Source organism: Aplysia californica, unplaced genomic scaffold (assembly GCF_000002075.1).
Source record: "Aplysia californica isolate F4 #8 unplaced genomic scaffold, AplCal3.0 scaffold00152, whole genome shotgun sequence".
NCBI classification, from domain to species: Eukaryota; Metazoa; Mollusca; class Gastropoda; order Aplysiida; family Aplysiidae; genus Aplysia; species Aplysia californica.
The window spans coordinates 1,201,706-1,209,937 of NW_004797422.1; the positions used below are offsets into that span (position 1 = coordinate 1,201,706).

The 8,232-nt window shown below is 41.9% G+C and overlaps 1 protein-coding gene across 1 annotated transcript in view; it reads right to left on the reverse strand.

The window, feature by feature from the left end:
• The window catches only part of LOC101846880 (potential E3 ubiquitin-protein ligase ariadne-2), a 29,024-nt gene extending 21,032 nt beyond the window's left edge, over positions 1–7,992 (reverse strand). The window contains exon 1 of the mRNA XM_005097349.3: positions 7,764–7,992. The gene's annotated coding sequence lies outside the window, so the exon portion shown is untranslated. The remainder of the gene's footprint in view (positions 1–7,763) is intronic.
• Positions 7,993–8,232: the final 240 nt, after the last annotated feature.

Here is an 8,232-nt window from a genome sequence, read left to right on the forward strand (position 1 = left end):
TCTTGCAATATTAAGTCGCTTACATCTGATTCTCATCCAGTGCCTTCTTAATTGACCCGTGCAATTGTGTATTTTGGATTCTATGCTGTTTTAAGTTCAGCACTTCTCCGTTAATTTCATAGATTGTTATTTCTATGAAAGGCAGATATATTGTGCTTAATGTGTATAAATTTCATCTTCGTTGATTGAGCCGTGTTACGATATGAAGTAGAATCCATTTGCCTGTGATTCATTTCTGACAGGTTTACAGAAATCTCCCAACGGAACACACACACGGGAGACGTTCCTCTTCCTCTGAATGAACTTTGTTGCGTTTGCGAGTGTAAGAACGTGACTAAAGTACAACAGAGGCTGATTAGAAAGGCTAGGACATATGAGTCACTGCCAAGGGATATTTTATCATCCAATCATTGTTGACAAAGTGCACACTATAGGTTTGATTTTCGACTTTCTCAACCAAGCATACAGTCAAATTCATAATGACATCTCACACAGTGCACCTATTCTGAAAACTTCTATTCCAGAAATTCAGACAGCAGTAGACACGTACACGAAGCTGTACAGAAAACATTTTCCAAAAAAGAAAATCCCCAAACAGCGCAATTTAGAACAACACTGCATTCCATCCATAACACAATACGGCTTCGGCTTGGGCCCGCTGGGAGAAAAGGAACCAAAAGCTGCCACCAGTCTATTTAAAAAATTGAAAAGTGGGTTCAAGGCATCGTAAACAATACGGAAAAACTACGATACTTTCTGAACGCACATTAATTTGCTCCAGAGAGCATCTTCACTGCAGGCACCAAGAAAACAACCACGGCGCCATAGACAAGCGTATAGATCTACTTTACCAAATGTGTAAAGAAATCTGTGCCATTAATTTAATGAAGGATACTGTAATGAGAATTTCATCACAAGCCCGACAAATTTGGCTGTTAAACGAAAATGCTAAAATGTGGATTACTAATCTTCCAACAACGGTGTCCTTTGGTAAGTAGATACCCACATTAAGTGTCTTTATTCTGAGCAAGTTTTAGTGAATTTATTCCCGCACTTTGGTAGTTACATAACTTTTAATTCGGTGCATATTACCTTACTTGGAACATAAAAGACGGCTGTATTTGATCACATGCAGTTAAAAAACTACACTAGATATCTTCGTTCTGTTTTCACAAACTGTACATTGAGAGAATAAACTCAAAGATGGAACACCATGTGTATATTGATAACCCTGCTTTCATTCGTGAGCGTTGAAACAAAACTGTGTAAAATTGCCGTGGTATGTAACTTCGTGCGTGGAGTGAGCGCAGGTAGACTGACCGGCAGCTGACCCCGGTCATGCTGACCTAGCAGCGTACGGCCTGGCGAAACTAAACGACCGCTGATTCGGCGCTGTAAATAAAATCACATCTTATAAATTTAACAAATGCACTGAATTGAGTGTGGCAAATGTTTCACAATCCAAGACAGAGTTCTAAGCTTTAAATTTTCACAACTACTAACACTATACTTTCTCTGAAGGGAGACTGAGTCACAGCCAAAAAATGCCTCAGATTCTTCTTTAGGAAGGATTTCCAAAGCCAGAGCAATAAATCGACAACTAGTCTGACACAATCAAGAGGCAATCTTTCAGATCTGCAAGTTTTATTCCCATATAATATATGCTAGATTCAGGTAAGAAGATTATAAGGCGGGTTAGGGTAAATTGTAAGGGGTGAGAATAGCCACTTCCAAATTTTAACGGTTGGGGTAGGGTTGCTTTTGACTAGTCAGTGGGTTTTGCTCTGTTGACAGCATTAGCTTTGGAAATCCTTCCCAGAAACTGCTACACATGATTAGGCTATAACTTACTATAGCATGAAGCTACAGCGAGCACCTAGCACACCTCTGTGATTGGCCCAAATATAGAGGACGTATTTCTGTCATCTCCTTGGGCTTCCCTCGCCAGTTGACTAGATCTCACCATGGCGGGCCTGCTTTGCCACTAAGCGCGTGATGGGCTACGTCACTAGGTTTCATCACCAACTGCTTGGGCTGTGTGAGCGCGCGCTTGTGTGTGCGTGTGTTTGTGTGCGTGTACAACTTTGAGGAGAAGGTTAACTTATGGAACGAGATTGTTTATAAAATATAACACGAAGTAATTTTTTAAACCCCAAAAACGGTGAGATCTAGTCAACAGTTACTGGCGAGGGAAACCCAAGAGTCTTGGGCGAATACCCGGAAGACAACAAAATTAGATGGTGGAAATACATCATATATATTTGGGTCAACCACAGAGATGTGCCACATGCTCGCTGTAGCTTCATGTCTTAATTCTTGTCTGGCGTCTTGTGCCGAGATGCGAATCTTATCAGCAACCTCTTACGTCAGACGTTCCGGGCAGGCCACTAGGGTCACTCAGCGTGTACTGTTGGTGTACAGCGAGTGGCCCTGGAAACATGTGTTTTCGCCATGAATACCGCGGGAGTGTGTTGATCGATGATGAAAATAACGCTCTATCTTTATAGCTTTCTATTAATAAAACGTTAAGAACACATGAATAACCCCCTCTCAAAGCTGACGCTGAAGACATCTTGTTGTTATGAATGATCTGCCCAGGTTCGAAAGGGGATAATATAAGGACAATTTCTGAATGTTTTGCTCTCAAATGGTTCTTTTTACCTGCACAATGGTATTTAAAACTACTATCCTTTCGAGCTCTTCATGTCTAAGTGGGTCAATTTCTTCTATAATTTCATTGAATGAACATCTAGAGCTACCAACTTGGCATGCTTTGAATGAAACGTGTATGCCTCAGTAATGATCCAAGGCAGGCGACTCTAGAAGTAGGCTACAAACGCACACAAACTTAAGAAGACAAACAAACACACACTTGAGCTGCGTGAATTCGGGATGTGGGACCTGAATGGAACGGAGATGATGCTCTGCGTGCGTGCGCTGAGCCAGGGGCCAGACTGACATGGGACCGGAACGTAGGCTTATATTATCGGGCAACACAAACCCAGCCCTGCAGGACCAGGGTTAATATTAAAAGGACATTCTTTTATGGAAGAGGCTAGCTGTACTTAATGATGGCCAGACTGCTAGGCTAGCAGTACGGCTAGACTGCTTTGGCTAGACTGAAAAAAAAATAATAGGCCTACTGAATTGTAATTTAATTTATAATTTTTTGTTTGCAATACCTAAAGTATTTTTGTATTTGAGACGAAACCAGGTGCCTTACTGACAGTGCATGTATTTTAAACCTGAAAAATTACTCATGAGACTTTGTTTTCTAATGTTAATAGGCCCTAAGATAAGTACGGCTAGACTGGCAGGCTACGGCTAGACTGGCATGATTGCTGAAATGTTAATGAAATTTTTAGTTTGCAATGCCTCAAGTATTGTATCTCAGACAAAACCAAAAGGTGCCTTACTGACTTGTATGTATTTCAAACCTGTATAATTACCAGATCTAGATCTAATGAGACCCGTGTACTCAACAGATTTGAGTTAAAAGGGCCAAACCTAGATCTAAGTATGGCTAGACTGGCAGTCTAGCCGTACTAGACTCTCAGGCTAGCAGTACGGCTAGCCACTTCGTTCTATTATTAAGTTTATAAATGTTATTATTATTGGTAGCGTTAACTGCCACAGAGTGACGCTGTGACAACTAACGCGGCGTTAATTGCAACAGAGTGACTCTGTGACAATTAATGCGGCGCTAATTGCGACAGAGAAAGTCTGAGGCAAAAAAAAGAAGTTAAAAAGAAAAACAAACACACACACATACAAATACACAAGCGCACACACACACACAAACGCACACACTTTTGGCCTTATATAAATACGCGCACGTACACACACACACACCAAACTAACAAAGACAGTCTTTTTTTGCTGTTACTGGTGTTGTAACCTAGCGGATTTTGTTGCTGTTGTATGCTGCTGATGTTTTGTAGTAATATAATGTGTTAGAGATAAAAAGTCAACTCTACTTATTTAACTACACAAAGTGTATCTTTGCCACATACTTTAAGTTCGCCTAGTGTTTCAGATGATTTCTTCCTAAAGGCAACAAAATTTTTATCTTTAAATTTAGCAAAAGCTTTGTCAATTTCGTCGTAAGATTTGAATGCCTGCTCTAGAAAGCCTGCCTTGTCAGGGTGAGATTTAGATACTAGGCCTAAGACCACCACGCTGGGAAGGGAAGCGGAAATGGTAGATCTAATCTAGATGACGTTATTGTTAGATTCTAATCATCAACGTTAAAAGAGCTCCATGTTCACTCTGTCACAATTAACGCTGCGTTAGTTGTCAAAGCATCACTCTGTCGCAATAAACACTATCATTATTATTAGCCTAAGTCAAGTCAAGCTATTCTCGAAACGGAGTGTCTATGTACACGGTAACCGGGCACGTAGCCTCAGGGTCTACGTACACGGTAACTGGCAACCGGGCGTGAAGTCTCCATGTCACATACACGGTAACCGAGCGAGTAGCCTCAACATCTACGTACACGGTAACCGGCAACCGGGCGCCTCTCATTATCTAAGAACACGGTAACCGGGTATTTAGTTTCGTGGGGGGGGGGGGGGGTGTGAGCTAGGTGCACAGTAACTGCTTTGCTCCCTTCATGACGTTGACATTTATTTGTCTTTTTTCACCGTGTAGTCTCAATGTTGCATACACGGTAACCGTGCGCGAAGCCTAAATATCTACATACACGGTAATCGGCAACCGGTCGTGTAGTCTCAATGTCACATACACATGTACACGGTAACCGGGCGCGTAGCCTCAATATCTACGTACACGGTAACCGGCAACCGGGCGCCTCTCATTATCTACGAACACAGTAACCAGGTATTTTGTTTCGTGGGGGGGAGGGGTGTGGCGCTTGAGCTTGAGCTAGGTGCACGGTAACTGCTTCGCTCCCTTCAAGACCTTGACCTTTTTCCTTTTTTCATTTTCACTCCACTTTTTGAGGTTGTGAGTGGGCGGAATGTAATCCCACAAATGATCCCAATCTACCCCCTGTCATCTTTCCTAAGGGAGAGCAAAATGCAGTGACGACACTGAAAACCTACGAATCTGGAACAGAAAGCTAAAATATAGATGTTTACAAAACATGAAATAATATCACGAGAGAGAGAGAACGAGATTCAGAAAACAGAGAGAGGGAAAGGGAGAGGAAGAGAGAGAGAGAGAGAGAGAGAGAGAGAGAGAGAGAGAGAGAGAGAGAGAGGGAGAGAGAGAGAGAGAGAATAAAAAAGTATGCACTTGATGAGGTCATACCTCTCTCTTAAAACAAGGACAATGAAACAAACGTACTATCACCAATGAAACGCGGACCTTTTAGTTAAAAAACACGGCTTACTAGGTTTGAGCCATGACGGATCCCAATTCCGTACAGGGCTTGCACCAATGCATGCTTTTCCGTAGCAGGAAGCTCTAGTAATAATCAAAATTCTAAAAATACTCAAATTTGCTTCCATTCCAAGTTCAGTTTTTGTCATCCAGTGTTGCCTTCAACTCCACCCCTCCCCCCGACTGTACCTTTTTAAAAAATCGATAATTCCCCCCATTCCGGAGCCCTATACTTCGCACAGCGCACACTTTGAATGAACTTTGGTGACCCCAACCATCACTGGTGCACACAATGTGATGCGAAGGTACAGGTCACTGACAGGTCACGATGTCGAGCCCGACAAGACGCCTGTATAGCTTTCTTTTTTTTCCGCAAGTGAAAGCAAAGGACAATGATTTATTTTCATGGCCACACAGCGTTTGCAGGCACAACCTGTATGTTACAAATGTTGCGTTAATCAGACTGCTACCGGCAAATTTCTGGGTGGAAACGAAAGCGAAAGTAGATCGAGCTTCGGTACCACGCATTCACTTACGCTTGCCGCCAAAGCGCCCTGTTCATACCTAAAACTATCTTTTGTTTTTGTAAGAGTTAGCACTTGCAACACAATAAGTTCATATAAGTGCCGAAGATTAGAGGTGTTAGTGTTACAAGAGAGTAACAAACACAAAAACAAGAAAGAAAAAAGATTTTTTGAATAGGAGAGAAGGAGCAGACCACACCAGAGCACCCACCAACCACCCACTAATTATATACTATCTTTACACACACCACACTTACAATCACACAAAAATACATAAACACAGAGAGAGAGAGAGAGAGAGAGAGAAGGGGGGGGGAGAGGAGAGGGAGAGGGAGATGATATACTGAAAATCTGCGAATCTTGTACAGAAAGCTAAAATATAGAGATCTAATTTACTGTCACCAATCCAATGAAACGCGAACACTTAGGCCGTTTTCACACAAGACCTGCACCAATGCACACTTTACTTAGCAGAGAGCTGTAGTAGTAATCAAAATTCTAAACATTAAACATAATATTTGCTTCCAGTTTCAGTTTTTTTGTCCTCTGGTGTTGCGTTCAGCCTCCCCCTATCCCCGAGTGCGTCTTTTTAAAAAATCAATAAAATCTCCCCCATTCGTGAGTCCTGTAGGCCTAATTCGAAGCACTCAGAATGCGCACAGGTTCATTGACCGGTCACAATGGCGAGCCCAACAAGACGCTTGTAACTTTCTTTTATTTATCTTGCCCCAATAAGTGACGACACAGTGACAAATATTGATTTATTTTCTTGGCGACACCACGTTTGTAATGCCGAACCTGCATGTTAGTGTACAATAATTGTTGCATTATCAGACATTTACCTACAAATTTCAGGGTGGTAACGAAAGCGAAAGTAAAGGCTCACTGGACGCTCTGTTATTAAATTTAGGCTAGAGAGTGGGTATCATGCTGGACTATTGAGCGGTTGACCCTAGTGCGCCCTCTTCGAAAAAGAGCGAACTTTGCAAACAGAGTTAGGCCTACTCTACTACAATAAAAGTGACACTATTTTTGGCTGAGTGAACTATCTCTTGGACCTTCCGGTTACGGTGTACGTAGATACTGAGACTACGTGCCCAGTTACCGTGTACGTGTAGACCCTGAGGCTACGCGCCCGGTTACCGCGTACGTAGACACTCCGTTCTCGAAAAGCTGCATCATCAGCATATCATTTCATTCAAGTAACAATGGGTCAATGGGAATATGATGTCATTATGCCTATTCAATTGAATTGTCCAGTGTCACTCTAGGCTCAGCTTCACTTAACAACTTGAACTAGAATCTAGACTGACAGTGACACTACTACTTTTGACTTGTCTTGTGTGTGGTCCGTGGACTTAAAACTTCAGTAATATCATCAGTCAACAAGAAGAGTCAATGCATTAGTATGATTAGTTACTTCTCTTTCTGGACTCTCTCTCTCTCTCTCTTTAACTCCCACAACACACATGCAATAATATAGATCTAGACATCATCATGAGGCATGATATTGTTGGCATGGTGGTTTAGCCTAGATCTAGTTAGAGGTGACATAAACACCACATTACTGGCAATACTGGATTTGCTGCCCAATACAAAATGCCAATCGTATAGCCTGACACAATTGTGAATTTTTCTTTCATCTCCCCCCCCCCTCCCCCCAAAAAAAGAAGACCAAGGCGATCTGATTCGTTCAGGGGTTTGCGTAACGAAACTGACGCTTCTGATCCTGACGAGCCGTCAGTAGCAGTGTTTAGAATTTCGTCGACAATCGATTTGACCACGACAGCCGCGCAAGAAAAAGCGGGAGGACCTCTTCTGGCAATTAGAATTCTTATTACCTAAACCGTAATATATGTCTAACAGAAGACAAAGAAAACGATGAGTACAAACCAGACTCGCTTGACAACAGAAATAGCTGGATCAACAATCGCCAGTGCAGTGGCTGAATCAACCATAAACCACTTTATCAACAAAGACTTCCACTGCATTCACCCGGAAATGACGAACAGGATTCCCCTAGCTAAAAATAAACATTGGCTATCTTACGTTAGATTTGTACTATTTTTCTTTTACTTTAAAATCTCTATAATCTAGAAAATACTTTTTAAATAAATAAATTAGAGTAGCCAAGAGTTAATGTACATGCTCGTATGTCTTTTCAATAAGTTTTGACATCCTAATGCGCAATGTTTCGTTGCATACATTAGGCATTAGGCATAGCCTACGTACAGGGCATTCAGTTGCCGTTCGGAAAGACCAAAAAGAGTTCCAAAACTAAAGGGTCGCAACTCGGCAAAAAAAAAATGAAATGATGACTGTCGTTCCCTCCCAGTCAAACACCCAAACCTAGACGGTCATA